The sequence below is a fragment of the Equus asinus genome, chromosome 18 (assembly GCF_041296235.1).
Source record: "Equus asinus isolate D_3611 breed Donkey chromosome 18, EquAss-T2T_v2, whole genome shotgun sequence".
NCBI lineage: Eukaryota > Metazoa > Chordata > Mammalia > Perissodactyla > Equidae > Equus > Equus asinus.
Genome location: NC_091807.1, coordinates 8,080,624 through 8,098,989, shown reverse-complemented (window position 1 = coordinate 8,098,989; position 18,366 = coordinate 8,080,624). Strand labels below are relative to the sequence as shown.

General features: G+C 39.3%; 1 long non-coding RNA gene across 1 annotated transcript in view; it reads right to left on the bottom strand.

Moving 5' to 3' along the window:
* LOC123278074 (uncharacterized) overlaps positions 1–18,366 on the bottom strand; it is a 52,629-nt gene that overhangs the window by 17,107 nt on the left and 17,156 nt on the right. Inside the window, exon 6 of the long non-coding RNA XR_006515338.2 lies at positions 5,249–5,353. This is a non-coding gene — a long non-coding RNA (uncharacterized lncRNA). The remainder of the gene's footprint in view (positions 1–5,248; positions 5,354–18,366) is intronic.

The window sequence follows — 18,366 nt, the reverse complement described above, 5'->3', positions numbered from 1 at the left end:
GTTTCTGTTTCTTTCTATTTCTTTAATTTTACACATGATTTAGGGATCAGACAACGGAGGATTACCGCATTTATCAGAATGCTTTCTGTTTGCAACTAGTAGAAAACACAACTCAAACAGACTTAATTAATAAAGATAATTTACTGTTTTTGTGGCTGAAAAGTCTTTCAAGTCGTGCGAGAACCATAGCTCAGATGGTATTCCCAGGGCTTGTTTTATTCTTTGTGCATGTCTCCACTCCACTTTTTTTTTTAATTTTTATTTATTTATTTATTTTTGAGGAAGATTAGCCCTGAGCTAACTGCTGCCAATCCTCCTCTTTTTGCTGAGGAAGACTGGCCCTGAGCTAACATCCATGCCCATCTTCCTCTACTTTATATGTGGGACACCTACCACAGCATGGCGTGCCAAGGGGTGCCATGTCCGCACCCAGGATCCGAACCCACAATCCCTGGGCCACAGAAGTGGAACGTGTGAACTTAACCGCTGCACCACTGGCCTGCCCCTCGACTCTTCTTTCTGGTTGTTTCTTTCCTTCATTAGAGGCTTCTCTCCTTATAGTCCAAGATGAATGACAGTGGCTCCCAAGAAACCACACCTCTGCATTTCTAACCAGCAAAGGAGAGCAGTTCTGTTACAACATCCAAATAAACGACCTGAGACTTCCTCTGGGCAGACCAGCTAAACCACAGGCCCACCCTTGAATGAATCACTGTGGCCAGGAGCTCATGTGCCCCCTCTGTACCTGACAATCCAGTCAGCTTTCTGCACCACATGATCTTCAGGGGAGAGAGGAGAGAAGTTCACTAAAATCAGGGTAGTGTGCCAAGAAAGAGAAGATAAATTTGGAGCCAAATAAGTGATTTAGACTCTGATTTTAACATCAAGTATACACCTTGAAAAGCTATTCCTATTTGCAGTAATGTATTTGGGCAATATGAATGGGCACACAAAGAAAATAATTTTAATGAGGTTTTCAATGAAAAAAAAGAGAAAAAAAAATCACCTGTAAAAGAGATTAACAGGAACAATGAGAAGAATAATTGATATTTACCTTCACCCATGACAGAACTCCATAGCCATCTCCATTCACCTTCAGGGTATCCCAAGGTGCCACTGCCAATCAAAAGCTATTGCAAGCAACTAAGTTCAACTTCCCCTGTTATCTTCTAAGCAGCCACAAACCCACTGTCCAGTTTTGCTTCTTATCTTCTGTCATCATCCTTCTCTACACCAGTAAAATGATGAATCATAGAGGCCAGCTCTGTGGCCAAGAGGTGAAGTTCACACGCTCCATCCACTTCAGCGGCCCAGGGTTTCGCCAGTTTGGATCCCGGGGGCGGACCTACCACCACTCATCAAGCCATGCTGAGGTGGCATCCCACATAGTAGAACTAGAAGGACCAACAACCAGAGTATAGAATTACATACTGGGGGGCTTTGGGGAGAAGAATAAAAAAACAAAACGATTGGCAACAAATGTTAGCTCAGGGCCAACCCTTAAAAAAAAAATGATGAATAATAAAAAGGCAGGAGGAACACTAACTCGTCGCTGACAAGGAGCAAATAGCTAACCCAACCCCACAGTGCTGAGTTTGCAATCCACTCAGGAGATGGGTCATCTGAAAACTAGAAGGCAACTATCTCATGCAGATTGAGCCATCTGTCCTTCATTGTAGCGCTCTGCCTGTTTGGTATTTGGTTGTTCCATTTTTTACCTTGTTTTAAATTTCTTCTAACGAGAAATTTACACCTTAATTTTTTTCTAAAGAAGCTACTAATTATCCTTAGGTAGTGACCAAAACAAAAGCCTGAATTTCCATCCTCAGAGCTATTTAAACCTGTTATATCTTTAATTGTTTCTATTTGCAAGAAAGCATTTATTCTATTTCAAGTGGCCCAGAACCCTTACCGGCTCCTGCAAAAGTAAATTCTTTTGCATGTAATCTAAAAACAAGGTAAAAGGACTGTACAGTTCTCTTCTTTATCCCCTTTCAAGATGGACTGCCACTTTCCAGGTACTACCGGGCCTGGGCAGTGGCAAATTTCAAGATGTCCATGTCACAGCATCTGGACTGCGATGAACTGAACCATCAAACTGTTTTGTGCATTAAATAAATTGTGCATTGGCAATGACTATTTCTCTAGTCAAGGCTGGCGTTATAAGGATTTAAGGTGCAGAAGCTCAGCAATAAAGTATAGATATAACCAGAAGCCTTGGAAAAGAATTGATTGAATGTGGGCTTAAAATCAAGTTTTACACAAACTTACGAGTGTTTTAATGAATTATTAGGTATTTTATTCTAATGAGAACTTAACTTCTATGCTAATCAGCTAAGGAAAGATGTATTTCCTTTAGATTAATAATTCTATATAATAGAACTTAATTTACTTTCAAGAGCTCCTCTTTTAATTATGACTACCTTGTACATAATAAAGGAAAAAAACATATTGTGAGTTCCTGTTAAGTATTTGAACTAGAAAGATATTCTCTTGCTTAATCACAACATAAAACTCCATATCCATAGGTGTTTGTTATAATCATAGTTGACTTCAGAAAAGTTGTTGATATTAAAGCATATGATTAATTGTGTATATTAAATGAATTTGAAACAAAGAAAAAGGCAATAAATGGAAAATGATGCTTTACAGTACAATTTCACAATTAATAATCAAATTCTTTAATTTGTCCCCTATATCCTTCCTACTCAACTGCCTTTAATACTCCTAACTCAGAACAGAAGCCACTGCCTGCAGCCTGGTTTTTCTGCCTTGACCTACTGATGACAGGGGTGTTCCCACATTTCTCCCCTACAGGAATGAGCACCCATTCCCCAGCTCCTAAGAGTCTAGATTGCTGGCAATTTTCAACTGAGCTCTCTCCATAGATTCCCGAAACCAGTGGTTCACAAACTTTAACCTGTATTAGAATCATGGGGAGAGCTTAAAGCACAGATGGCCGTGCCCCCGGATTTTTGATTGAGTAGGTCTTCGGTGTGGTCTACCTTTCTAACAAGCACCAAGATGAAGCTGATGCTGCCGTTCTGGGAACCACACTTTGAGAACCACTGCTCTAAGCTGAAGAGAGCTGCCTAACACGGGTCACACCTCCCTCCTTGGAAGCAGCCCAGATCCATTGAGAGGATAAAAGACAGGCCTCCTTGCCTCAAAAGCACAAAACTAAAGGGCCATTTCAGCTCCAGATCTCCTAGTGGGGTTGGCTGAGGCATTTATCACTGCAGTGCGTTTCAGTAATTCCCTCTGTCCATTCTCCCCAACGGGTGTTGATCCTATGTGTACTACAAGACACAAATTGATCTACTTAACACACCTATCTGACATTATAATGGCTCTCCAATATCTCTTGAACGCCACCCAAATTTGTGTCTATCTTTTGTATTCTTCACAATTCTGGATGAATGAAATCACTAGGTTTAACTGGCTGTTGAATGCTGCTGGAGAGAATGTGTACAAACTCATAATTCCTCCTCCAAAGAGGCCCTCCACACTGCCTGATAGTACTAGAAGGTGTGGAGGTAGTCTTCTCTCCCACTTTTCACATTAACTGTCTTCTCCATTTTCTTCCAACCTCCCACTCCACCAGCTCCTAACATACTCCAAGAAGATGGCCTTTTCATCACCTTACCTCACTGCACAAACCAGATGCCAAAGTCGTCCTCCACACTGCCTTTCCTTTATTCCCAGAATCTAGTCCAATATCAAGTTCCAATGAATCTATCTACAAAGTCTCCAATTTTTCCACACTTCTCCTTCCCAACTGTCCAGTCACGCCTACTGTGGCAAATATTGTTTCTCACTGTGATAACATTAAAGCTGTCCTGACTAGAGCCAGGTTTTTGTCACCTCAAACCTGTTCTCTACTTTGGCAGTGTTTCTAAAGTAAAAACCTGATTTTGTCTCTCCCTTTTAACGAATTCTTTCTATAGTCTTCTACCACAAACATCCCCGTGACCCACTCCTACTCCACACAGACACACGTTGATCTCAGGATAAAGTTCAAAATTCTTAACTAGGCTTGCAAGGCTGTTCATGGTCCCACTTCTGTATGTACCTCTTGCCTCGTCCTGTGTCCCCGTGTACAATACAACATGCTACAGTTATGCTAAACAACCTGAAGTTCCCAAGCTCTTGTATAAGCCACTCATCCAAAAAAATGTGTCTGAGTTCTCAAGGTTAAGAAAACAAACAAAAATTTATGGCAACAAAGTTTAAAGCTTTCCAGTCCTTGAGAATACATCCTCAGACGCTGAGAAGCTGGTCATAAAACCCCCGGTTGAGAAACACCGTCATAAACGCAATCCTCTTAGATAAACGCAAAAGAATTATAGAGTCTTGGGGCTAGAATGGACATTAAATAAAAACAAGTTCAACTCTCTCATGTCCCAGATAAGGAAAATGATGCTCAGAGAAGTTAAACCTTATACAACGGATATTACAGGAATCAGAACTTGACTGGTAGGAGGGTGGGAAAAGTCAAAGGAAATTTATAAAATATCAAAGAACTTAAAAAAAAAGGTGGTTGTAGGGACATCACCATCAATTTTGAAATCCAATACTGATAAACCCAATGTATGAGGGACAAGGGACAGACGGGAGAACAGAATCCCACACTGGTCTCCAAGACCAGTCCCCTGATCCCTTTCAGAAGGCACTGTTGCCAATGCTTCTTTGTTGCAGACAGTGGAGACATAGTGAAGGGTTTACTTAGATCCTCATCTCTTTGAGCAGCTGGATATAGCTCTAATAGCTAACGTCTCAGGAAGAAATGTATTTTACATCATTAACTGGGACACACGCACATGAAGCAAACATGCTCATCCATACAACTGAATACTAAAAATTTCACAAAGGAAATTCTGATGTTTTCTACTTTATTTTGTTCTGTTCTAAATCATTAAGAGAAGGACTAACCATGACCTTCTTAATTATTTTCACCGTCCATTAATGGGTTGTAACCCACGGTTTGAAAAATAATGTATACTTGATTTCTTATTATTTGGTCCAAATTTGAGGTCTTTTTCTCTGTTCTTTTATCCAAAACAGAAATAATACTTTATAATACCCCAAATATATGCGACCTTTTTGGTGAATTGCATTTGGTCCCCCAACAATCCTTTTTATTAAGACTAAGCCATGCAATAGGAAGAAGATGGATAGAATGTGTCTTAATCAGCTTACAAAATACCATGGACTGGTGGCTTAAAACAACACAAATTTATTTTCTCACAATTCTAGAGCCTGGACATCTGAGATCAGGGTGCCGACATGATCAGGGTCTGATGAGGGCTTCCTTCCTGGCCTTCAGACAGCCACCTTATTTCTGTGTCCTCACCTAGTGGAGAGAGAGAGAGAAAGGAAGCTCTGGGTGTCCCTTTTTAGGAAGACACTAACCCCATCATAAAGGCCCCACCCTCATGCCCTCATCTAAACATAATTAATTCTCAAAGACATCACCTCCAAATACCATCCACTGTGAGGTAGGGCTTCAACTTATGAATTTTGGGCAGACACACTTTGGTCCATAGCATAATGTAAAGCAATTCACTTCCAAAAAGAAAGCATCTTCTAGTCCTGGTGGAAAGGAAGACTTGGGGAAAGTGGAGGTGAAATGTAGTGTGTGACACAAAAATCCTATCTGCCTTGGAATCAAAATTCTAGGATAGGTTGTTAGGAATATCCATATTGATGGAGGAGGGCTTATTCCTTGTTTTTAGGTTATGACTTATAAATTTCAAAACCCTTTGGAGGAGCAGCCTGACAACACAAGGTAGCTCCCACAAAGTACCGATGATGGCATGACCTATATAGACAGAGAACAAATCATGAGACGGTGACCTCTGCATTCTTCATGGCCTGGGAAAAGTATGAAAGAAATCTGGAAGTTTTCGTGTGACATCTTAGTGGGTGTACGGTAAACAGCCCTAAATCACAGACTTGGATATCATGGTGTCAGAAGTACTTGCTAGGATTGCTTATGGGATTACCAAGGCGTGTGTCCCAGATAACAGGAGATGGCCAGCATCCCAGGAATTTTCTTGCACAGAGAGATGATATTAAGACACTTCACAGACGATTCAAGGACAGAAACCAAGGCCTGAAACCAAGCAGGACCATCTACACCTCAACTGGAGACATTCAGAAGCCAGCAGATGAGGATAGCATGACATTATGTATGCTCTCACTGTGCCCAGATGTCACCCAGAAAGAGATGTCGGAGAGAAGAGATGGAGCCTGCAAGTCTGGATATGAACCACAAAAATACTGAGAAAGATGGAAAGAAAACGTTAAACTGGAATAGACTGCAATGTAGTTGATTGCTAAGTTTGTGACTTAAAATGTGACATTGTTATACTTCACTTTTCTTTTTATGCTCACTCTCCATTAAAATATTCTGACTTGTCATTATAACTTAAGGAAATTATAAGGTGGTTTCTAAAAATATAACATAGGTTATCATAAGAAGCTGGGGTCAAGAACAATGTGATTCCAGACTAATATTTTCAGAACCAAGTAGTTAACTCCTCATTTCCCTTTACCCCAAAGATCATAATAGATCGATCTATGCCACATGTCAATATCACAGGTGTCACACAGTTCTCATTTATAAAATTGCTACTCTTTGTTTTATACAAAAACTACTCTATTCTTGGGACTCCTCCAAAATATATGAAAGTAAAAATGAATAATGAAGGTTAAGTCCAAGATAAATAGCCATTTCTGGATAAATTTGTAACTGAGAACAGGATGAACTCCATTTGGCCACGGAGCACCACTATCCCCTAGTCATTTGTGCGACTCTGAGCTATTTCTAAATGACTGTTGGCGTTCACTGTCCGCCTGCTGTGTACTTATCCCTGTGGTAAGTAGGAACTGAGGATACAAATTGAATGGGACAGAGCTCCTGCCCTATCAAAGCCGATTGCTTCTTCCAAGAAAGAGAAAACTAAACAGTTACAGAACAGTAATCCTGCAATCGCTGGCCTGTTTTATGTGCTACGTGAGCAGGGAGAAGGGGGAAGGACCCTCTCTCTGGGTAATGGGGCTGCATGCATGGGGGAAATTGTGAGAGCGGCTTCACAAAGAGGTAATAGCTAGACTAAATCTTATGTTATGGGGAGGAATGTTGTGTTGTTTTTTAAAAAAAATGTCCCTTTTTCACACTTAAGAGACATGGCTGAATCTAGTAAAAATATTAGAAAGGAGTAAATTAGGGCTAGAAAAAATTGGGAGATTTAATTTGGAAGGTTCACCTCATGATTTCATGGGTTGGATGCTACAACAAATAAGCCATTTAAAGATAACTTTGAAAATCCATGCAGTGGTTATTTATTTTGAGGAGATTGCAATATATATCTGCAAATATGAAGAAACAATTTTTTAATATTATCAGAATGACTACTTGTGGCTTGGCATAAAATATCTATCAATGACATCGTGTACCAATTCAAATATTTGTATACTTTAAAATATTTAGACAGATAAAGATGAAGTAACCTGGAAAATGCCTTGATGATTCAAAAATGGCTTAAGTGATGTTGATGAAATGGGTTTATAAATGAATGCTATTTTCACCCAAGTTAGGCCAAAGTAACTTTCTCATGAATTTTAAGTTGGAACAGAGTCCACTGTTTTTGGGTGCTAGACTCTGAAAAACATACAAAATTAGACCTGGGACAATCATGCTTGCCTCCCAGCTTTGCTGGGAAAGCAGTGAAAGTCCCACAGCAGAAGAGTAAAGTGCAGAGGGCAGCAAAATTAAAAGGCCATGTGAACTGTAAGAGAGGAAGAGAGAGACAGAGGGAAGTTGGTCTCTGGCTTGTCTTGATTGTCTTGGTTTGGATGCTCTTAGTTTTAGTCCCTTGAAGAGCCTGGCTGCACTTCTTATCCTTGGATTTCCTGAGATTTGCCAAGATTGTTCCAGGTTTTGCCTAAGAAATTATGAGCGGATTTTGTTACATCCAGGCAAATGATTAATACACTTGTGCCTTTCAAAACAAAAAAATAGAAGGTAGCCTAAGACCAAGAAGAAGAGGCAACAAATTGTTTAAAGTATGATCTATACAGATCCCTACCATTTTTTACTTATTGACCCCACTAGAGTCAATACTGAATAACAAGCAAGAGAATATAAATAAATTCAAATGCTACCTTTATATTCTCCTGGGATCCACAGTATAAATAAAATTGTATGTAATCTTAGCTGAATGAGATGGCTCCATAGTTTTATCCATAATATTCAGTTTAGAGAAAAATTATTCAGTTTATCATTTCCAAGTTTATTCTTTTGTTAAGTAGATTAAACTGTAATGTTCAGGGTGATCCCAAATTTCATTTGGGATTATGATTTCTTCCATCTGGAAAGAAGGTTAAAAGAAGAGTAGTTGATTAGCCATTTATTTTCAAATACTCAAATATATTGAGAGTATAGTTGAAATTTTCCATGACCCAGATGTTGGACATATGTAAACTTTAAAAGAACAAGCAACTGCCACTTGATAAGTCATAGGTTAGGGCAGCATTGGGTGTAGAAAAAACTTTGAAGAGACAAATCTGACCTTGATGGCATCAACAATGTTTTCCTGTTGAGTGGCTGCTCTCGCCATCCTATGCTACATTCAGTAATTTTATAGAGGCTCTTCTTACTACTGGCCCCTCTAAATTCCTTTTCTTATTAACTCTTCAGAAATTCATTCCCACAAAAGGGATTGATAGTTACTCAGTGTAAGCTCTCCCAGGAGAACTGTCATTTTAAGCCTTTAATTAAACAGAACAACCTTTTACAGCAGGATTTTTCAAAATGTAGTCAAAATAAAAGGGAGTATTTGAAGAACAAGCAAGTTTCCCTGCTGCCTCTTATCATACCAGGTTGGGAACTGTCCACTACATCTCTTTCCCGAACAAATCAGGCCTTGTTTGCCAAAAAAGTAGCAAGCAGAAGTAATTGTTCTACTAATTCTGTCTTATCATTGCTATTCTCATTCACGAATCATCTTATTTTCCTTGAAAGTTTGTATATCCTTCCCAAAAGAAAAAGAAAACAAAAAAAGAGAATGAACTCAATGAGGGGTTAAGCAAATGATATCAAGGCGACATGGCACCAGTGGCAATTTTTATGAACATATATAAAACAAAATAATTATATAAACAATAACATACATAAAAGGGAAAAGGTAACTTATTCAAAGCAATTTCCTGCATGTTGGTGTCTTGCAAAGTTCCTTGAAAATTTGCAATACAAGTGCTTAAGGCAAATAATGCTGGTGGAGCACCAAGGTGGTGACTAGGTCACCCATCTACCCCATCATATTTGCTGTAGCAGTAGAGAGGGGCTCTAATTCATGATTAAGTCAGAGCAGGAGTTGGTGCTCCCCAAACCAAGGCAGCTCAGGTAGCAGGTCATGCTATTGGCCGATTCACCAAATAGCAGCCACCACAAGAGTTGGACCCCGGCTCATGACAGGAAGAGGTAGTGCTTCACAACAATTCAGTTTAAAAACCCCACAGCCTGAGAGCCGAGGTCTCTCCCCCAAGTCTGATATCTGTTTCAGCCAAAGTGCAACGGGCAACAGCAAACCCCACATCTACAATTCCTATTATCCTGTGCACATTCTAAATAAATACTTCCCCAGTAGGACAGGCGTGTGTGAAGTCTGGCCATTTGCTGTAAGTACTTTCTATTGATTCATCTCTCGACAAATCATTTTTTGGGACAACTCTGTGCCAGAAGCTGTGCTCCATAAAATACATACTCAGAACTGGGACAGAGGACAAAGAGCGAGAATGGGCTTTGGAATTATGACAATCAGATTAAAATCTCAAGTTGCTAACGACTAGCAGTGTAACTTGGGCAAGTTATCTTCTCTAAGCCACATTTTTTGTTCCATAAGATGTATAAGCTTGGGATTAATGAAAACATATGAATAGCACCAACATTAATACGATGGCTATAGTATTCCATCTTAGTCAACTTGTTTATATTATCACACTTTGAAAAGGAATTCTGGTAATCAGGACATGTAAATGGATTCTTAATTTCAGAAACACGAATGATCAGACAACACATTATAGGAATATCGGGATCAGATTTTAAAACTCTTTAGTAAAATATGAGGGGTAACTTTTATTGAAATAGTCCATTATTAGAGCATGGATGCATAAAAACAGTATTTGTAAATAGCTTCTTCCAAAATTCACACTGATAATTGTTCATTATTAAGCCGTCTGTCAGTGGGAAATATATCAGCTCTTGGTGACAAAAAAAAAAAAAGCCAAAATAACAAAAGGACTTCTCAAGAAGTCTTCTCATGTACAATTTCATAGAATACATCTAAATAAGTCAGTAGTGTGGGTGGGTTGCTAGGAAATGTTGTAGCTTAAGGTACTTATGGTATAGCCTTCAAAACATGGGTCCATGTAGAAATTAAACTATAAGAATTACATGGTCAAATTCCTCCACAGTACACATTTTGAAGATATTGCATACTGTCACAGATTGTACAGAATTTCCTACTCATAAGCTGTAACAACTAGGTGACTTCCCATGATAGAGCTAAGAGGATGCTTTAGCAGGAAGATTCTTCGCCATACCTTCCTTTAGTTGCAGATTAAAGATCTTTAAATTTAAGCAAACGAGCCGAAAGCTTCCAGTCCAGGGCTCTGAAAGAAGAGATTGCTCCTGGGACGTTAAGTAAGAAATGAACTAAACTGGTTTATTCCTAAGGAATTTACTACCTAAAAGTGTTTCTATTCCCACCTCTTCCTGAAGAATTCATTTCCCAAAAGGATTGTTATAGAATGAAGTTTATTTGGAGTATATGCATGAGAAAACATAAGGAAAAAAGCATTTTTTAGGAAAAAAAATGAATTGCACTGGTTGCATAATTTTATAGCCAAACTTATTCCAAAAATAGGACCAGGATGTTTCTAGCATCCAGTGGGTACACGGTTAGATTCGATGTTTCCACTGCAGTTCAGACTAATATTAAAAGTTCAATATATACAGGTGCTTTGGGGGAAAAAATGAATAGTTTAAGTAAATGGAACACGTCATCCTCAAATAAGTTTAGAAGCATCAATGAATTAATCAATCCCAACATTTGATGCTTTAAATATATGACCCTTCTTCATCTCCACCAGAATTCCATTTTACAGATGAGGAAAGTGATACACAATGACCCTTGCTTACCCAGGAGGAAGTGCTGGGGTGCCAGTGTACTGGCCAGGGCCGTGCCCTCAAACCAAGCATCTTTTCGAGGCTGTAGGTGGAAATTAAAGGACAATTGAAGAGATACATGAAATACATTCAGGCAATCTAATCGCAGAAAAAAGATCACCAAAATATATTTCTCATTACTGAGACAGAATAAAGAAAAATGATCCAATAAGTAGCTTCTACCTTGACCGGAAAACAGAATAGGAGCTTCCATGTGAAGTACACAAGCAGAACCTGTAAAGGGATTACATATTATTTTTGAAAACAATGTTTCACCTTGAGGCGTTGTCATCCATATCACTTCCTTCCTTCACTGAAGGTAATTAAACAACTTATTTACTTTTCTCTAAATTAAAATAAAGTTCATAGAAGGAATACATTTTTGAAATTAAAGTCTATCATAAAGAAGGGATTTTAAGGAGCTTCTATAGCCTTGCCATCATTTTTAAAGCACACAATGGAATTAGCTGAAGACTTGGAAAAAACACACTCCAGGGAGCCATTCAGTATTAGCTAAAGAAATACACTCTGTTGTAACGGTGGTTTTTGTTGTTTTGATTTCATCACTTGTTTCTAAAATGCTATGATCAAGCTCTTGGAAATCCAGACTTCGACGTTTCTTCCCCATATTCTACAGGACTGTGCAATAATTTAAGCTTTTCATCTGAGTTAGAGTCTGCACTTCCGGAGTTCGTCAACCTCATCTGTCATGTCTATGTCACTGAAATGAGAAAGACCTTAGAAGGCAGAAAAAAAATTAAAAACAAATTAATGTGGGAAGATGATATAAATCAAGTGGTGAAGCCAAGAGTAAATTATCAAAAGATCTTTCATTAGGAGTGAATACATTTTCCTTTCTCAAGAGGAGCCCATTATGTGTTTGTGTTTGCACTATTATGCATCAAGTGGCATATTAAAGAAATAGATTTATTAGGATTTAGAATGTGTTTTACTCTGATAGGAAAGAATAGTGGTGCCTCAAATTTAGTTTGAAAAGGCTTAAACCGTGAGAGTCTACCTAGGCCACGGCTAGTCACGAATGCTAGGAAAAACAAATACTATTTTTAAGTTAAAACACACGAACCTATAAGACTTCTTCTCCCTTCTGAGAACGCAACACCAGGTTAGAATGAGCATGAAACAGTACCATGTCAGAATAAGCATTATGTATTCTACCTAAAATCCTCAGAATTTATTCACTTAAATACCACAGTTTGACGTTTTTATGGCAAATCATGCTCTGTTTACTGAGAGGGGAAAGAAACAATTAAAACGAGCCTTGCTTGTGTTTTCTGAGCTTATTTTTCTTCTGAGTCAGACTGATTGGCTTTACCAACAGGTTTTGAAAGACACATCTACGTAAAACAGAGATCTCAATACGGGGTTTGAGATTGCCAAGCAATTTGGGAGGACATCAAAGGTGGATAGAAATTCAGAGATAAAGAAAAATCTGCTTTTCTGTGGTATGCTACTTGTAACTTGTGCATCACCACACCTGTTCCTTTATTAGAGAAAAATAGCCATATTGGAGCCCTTCTGGAGAAGTGTGTACATCTGTTTGTGAGAGAGAGAGACAGAGAGACACTGGGGAAGAACCATCTAGGCATTTAATGGGGCCTAAGCCAGGATAAGCAGGAAGATGGGGCAAAGCACTACTGGAACAGGGAGAACGCTGACCAGAGATTTGCGAGTGTCTCAAGAGTTAAGCAGAAAAGGCCTTTCTTTCTCTGGAGGAGCAGACAATGCTAGAAAGAGCCAGCTGTGGGGAAGTGGGATAAGGGTGGTCTGGTGGGACATGAGTTCAGAGAATGTTCTACTGTGAGACCAGCCTATTCTTGACAGGGGCTCTTAGGGAGGGGTTGTCAGGGTGGCTTAAAGTTCAGAGACCTGAGTGAAGGACAGGAACTTAACAAGTTTGGTTAACCAGCGTTTTCTGCTGAGTGATCAGTGGCGACAAGCGGTTCAGCGAGGAACAGTGTCTGAGGCAAAGAATACAAGTTTGGAGAGTTTGTGTCTGGCCTTGTCAAGGGGGCATCTGTGAGCGTATCTAAGTCATATATGGAAGGGGGCTTCTCTGCAGGATGCTGTTTCCTGGAACACCAAGCCTGGGGGGGTTTCTCTAACCTTCTCTGTGTTCCAGGATCACAGGGCTAGGGCAAAATTCCACACTGTCAGTCTTGATGTCACGCCCAGCTCTGAGTTTTTCTTCTTGCTCTTGTCCTATAAAGGAAAGGCTCCCCTTATCCTCTCCTGACACAAAGATCCTGGGAGAACCAGTGCACTTTACCGAAGTGCCGGGCTGGGGAAGGGAGAATTAGGTTGGAAAGTCTTTAAAGAGGAAAGAGACCCCCCGGGACAATGTCTGAGCTGAGATTGGCCTCCTAAAATGATCATAGTCTCCTTAACAAGATAAAAAGCTTGGGACATGTCCTGTCATAAAGTCCCCTCAGCTGCTGGGAGTCACTGCTGGAGCCTGTGGATGGTTTCCAGCATTCTGACCATGGGAGGGATCCGCCGCAGCCTCTGGGTGGGCCGACAGAGGGAAAGGCAGCGTACAGGGAGTTAAACAGATGTTTGAAGCCTCTTCCAGGCACGTGTTGGTGACAGGGTCAGGCCTGAACAAGAACAAAAAGGTCACATTTGACAGCAGATCTCATCAGGGTAAGCTAGTATACGCCAGTGATTTTATCACGTCCCAGAAGCTCAGAGGGAGGAGGTACATGAAATTAAGTAGGTGGTGATCTTTTACCTCCTGGGAAATAAATGCTGCATAAACTTGAACTAAACAAACTGCATAAAACCTTGAACTCCCTGTGTCTCCTTTTCTTAATCAAGAACACTGCTTACCACTCTGATGACTTGTAGGTTTATCCTGTGAATTTCTAGACCAATTAAGAGCTCGAGAAAAAACTTCTTCCAAATAGAACACAAGGATTGTTACTGTTATATACACTACTAGCGTCTGAAGCATTGAAATGCATCGTAAATTATATACTTAACTCCATAAGGGTGAAAAGAAATTAGTTCTGCTCAAAAGTAACAAAATGCTGATAAGTCTCATTCAATTTCACCGTTTAGGAGCATTCAGACCTTTTATCACTATTGTGATAAATTGGAAGTGGGAACAGAGTCTGTGTTTTCTGTAATTTTGCAGTAATAATGCCATTTCTGACACACTTTGTCTCTGTCATCAAGGTAATATGATTTGCTTCTTAATTACATTTCTGGGGAAAGGAAAGATAACAAAGAACCACGCCAGTGAATTCATCTCCTTAGAATACGTGTTACAGTGAGCCTTGGTTAATGCTAAAAAGGTGGAGAGGAAAGAGGCTCAGGAAACCAGATTAGATTGTCTCTTTCTCTTACTTGTCCAAGTTTACAGGATGTTATTATTCTGCATTCCATAAATTAAATGTAATTACATTTTAGTGTCATCTCCATTTCTCATAATGCTAGAGTGTTCATTGTAACTTACCAAGAAGCCTTAAATGTGGGTGCCTGGGAAGTTGGAAGGAACAAAATGAGCCAATCCTGCTTTCTGTATCCTATTATCAAGCTTCATTTCACCATTTTCCTGCAGGAGGGGCCGTCACACCTAAATTACACCACCAACTAATGGAGACCACCTAGAGAGACGCCGAAAGTCTTACGCACAGTAATTTTTAGAGATTTTCCATTATCCTTTATTCAGCAATATTCCCAATATCCATCTTAGCATTTGGTGAATGATTCTGAATCTGAAGCATCATTTTCTCCCCTAATCATCACGCCCAAGATCCAGGTAAGTTCTGTCACCCTCCAGGTCACCTCTAAAAGCTGCCATGTCTTTGTACCACTTACGGTGCAGACTCAAGCAACGAGCAGCAGGGACTAGAAAAAGACCCCCTTGCTTCTCATGCCCAAACTGGAGAAGCCAGCTGAGGGCTATATTGTAGAGTAGGCCGACCTCAGCTGATACTCCAAAATATTTATTTAGCACTGCACTAGATGTAAATAGAAATTAAGATAAATAAATATAGGGCCCAAGTCCTCCGGAAGCTGACAATGTACTCATCCACTTGGGAAGATTCTGATAAGTTTATTCACACCAAACTGTTATTAGCTGACAAGTGTTAGTTCCATCAGGTGCTGTTGCAACACATTCCTTAGCAACCCACTTTCTCCCTCCTTGGTGGGTATGTAGAAGGGTGGAGGCTGGGTTATTTGGGTATTGCTGTGTGGGAATAGCTTCAGAGAAAATCTGTCAGAGAATTATAAAGTTGCCCAACGGAGGCTCCAGAGAACCAGCTGTCATCCTATTTCATCCTGGACCTTTTACAGAATGGGTTCCCAGAAATGTCCCTTAACAGATTCTCTGCCAACGGAGAGGGCGATTGTGCAAAGCTCACCTTGGAGCCAGAAGTCTCAAGAGAGTCATTTTCTCATTAAGGATTTTATTCCTTTTAAAAGCACCATAATGTAGCTTGAAAAACTGCTTTCCTTTGAGAGCTTGTTTCATAGCCTGATGTACTTTTCAGGGTAATGGCCGCAGAATTTAGGTTCAACTGGTAGTAATCCTAAAGCGCAGCATACCAAGTGTGCAGTGCATCAGGAATTTTAGGCTGAAGATAAAGTGGCCTGCTGAGTGAATGTCACATTTCTGTGAATGGATAGAGGAGATGTGTCCTGAAAAAAAGGTTTTTTGGGGGAAAAAATCTAGATGGCTTTCTTATAGGAGATATCTGTATTTCTATCTACCTATGAATGTATAGATATTTTCATACCTATATATCCTATAATACCATATGTCTGTATATATACATATATGATTTCTTATATTCAATCGTTGGTTATTTATCAGTAAAAAATGAAAACTGGGGCCAAATACTTATAGAAAAATTTATAGGATGTTTCTTTTATTTGGTCTATAATCATAAAACAGTAAAAGAATTTTAAAAAATGAAAACTAGGGACCAGACTACTTACAGAAATTTTCCTGAAAAAAAATTTAATGATAACCTCTCCTATCATTTAGGCACCTTACTAGATATAGTTGGGTTTAAAATATGGGAGGTCTGTCCTGCAAATCAAGGCCTTGGCCAGTTGGCTTGGGATAAGGCTTCTTTCATCTGTGAACATATAGATGCAATAAACTGTTATTAGCAGAGGATGGTACCCTGTCTTCCTCTGCTCTAATGCCAAGGAATAATTGATATAAGTTAAGAATCTAATGTAGAACATGATGACTATAGTTGACAACACTGTGTTATATAATTGGAGTTTGCTGAGAGAGTAGAACTTAAACGTTCTACTTACGTGAGGGGATGGATGTGTTAATTACCTCAATGAGGGGAATTCTTTCACACTGATATATATATCAAATCATCGCGTTATACATTTTAAATATCTTTCAATTTTATTCGCCAATTATACTTCAAAAAAATTTTTTTAAAAAATGTGGTCTGTATCTGAATATTAAACTTATCCAGAGGAGAAAATAAAAGGATTTTGTTAGAAAAACTCTTCTGACTGACACCTGTCTCTTCAAGTTCTGAAGTTTTTACCCAGAGCCTTAAAAATAGAAAGTATCAATTAATCAATGCCTGACAGGAAGGGAGGGTCCCTGACCTTAACCAAGAGGTTCCATAGGACAATAAAATATGTCAAAATAAACAGTATGTGGTCGACACAATAAATGCTTTTACTGAATAATAATATTAATAATAATAGACAATGTCTTTGGGGAACTCAGTATGTGCTGACACTTGGCTACACGCCACACTCATGGGGTCCCAGCTCCAAAATATACTGTTTTCAAAACTCATTTGACAGCAACACCTGACCCACCTTGAACTCATTTGATGGCAAAACTTGACCTGAACTGCTCTGTGGCTATTTCTAGTCTTTATTTATTTGACTTACTGTGAATATTTGTATATTTTCCTGCAGAATTGTTAATATGCTTGACTATGCTCTCCAAAATCTGTCATGGGGTATTATGTAATACATTGTACATATTCCATATAACCCTTTTTTAAAAAATTAAAATTTCCTAATTCTAGAATACAACTAGTCTCAAGGGTTTGGACAAGGGTTGTAGATACTAACTCCTTCCAATAACCTTTGATATAGTGTTACTATAGTATTATTGTTATATTTATTTTGTGGTTGAAAAAGTGTAGCACAGAGAGATTAAGTGGCTTTCCTAAGGTCACACAGCTGGTGATAGTTGGAGTTATAACAAGAATTTAGACAGTTTCTCACCAAGACCTATGATCTCTACCCACTGCTTTGTACTGCTTCTTATATGGATAAGGAAACATAACAGAGAAATGATCAAGTTTAGTAGTAGGATAATGGAACAACTACATGTAAGCAATAAGAAAATATTTATAAACAAGCAAAAATACTTTGTTGCATTTTTGACAATTAGTCTAATGCATTGACTAAGAGCTACAGGCACTAGGCAGCAATACTAGAGAGACGAGGAACAGGACAAGGCCGCTTTGTCAGTGGCAGGGCCTGGGAAACCCAGGATGTCAAAGAAGAAACAATCATCAGAGGAGCCTCTTAGGAATCTTTGTGTCAAAAGCCTGGAGAAACCCCAAAGCAGTCACTAAACAGCAGGAGCCACAGAAATCAGGAGAACCACAGCTTTGCCAAAGCCCAAGAGACACTTGCGAACCTCTGCTTCCTCTTTCCCTTCACCTGCACGCTCCATTGGGATTGCAAGCATCTTTCCTGCTACTGGATGCCCTTTCTCTTATCTTCCCCTGACAGGTGAACAGACTTCGGGTAAGGAGGACTTCATTTCCTACGTAAGAATGTCACAATCTGTGAAAGCTAGTGCAGAGGTTACTGGGGAAAAGGGAGAGACAGCGAAATAGCTTGCATGATGCTAACTATCCATCTTGATAACATCTCATTGAAAAAAATGTCTCCCAGTTGTTTTAAATTTTTTATAAATACACTTAAAACAATAAAAGAGAAAGAAGAGTAGAGAGATGGAAAGTGACGTTCTCAATAACAAAGGTGAGGGCAAAGCCCTTTGCAATATGATTGGCTACTAAGAAAGGGGCCAGAAGGGCTGCAAGCAGATGCTGATGGTAAGCAAGGCGGAAGTTGAAAAAACAGATGCTAATGGCTTTAAGAGA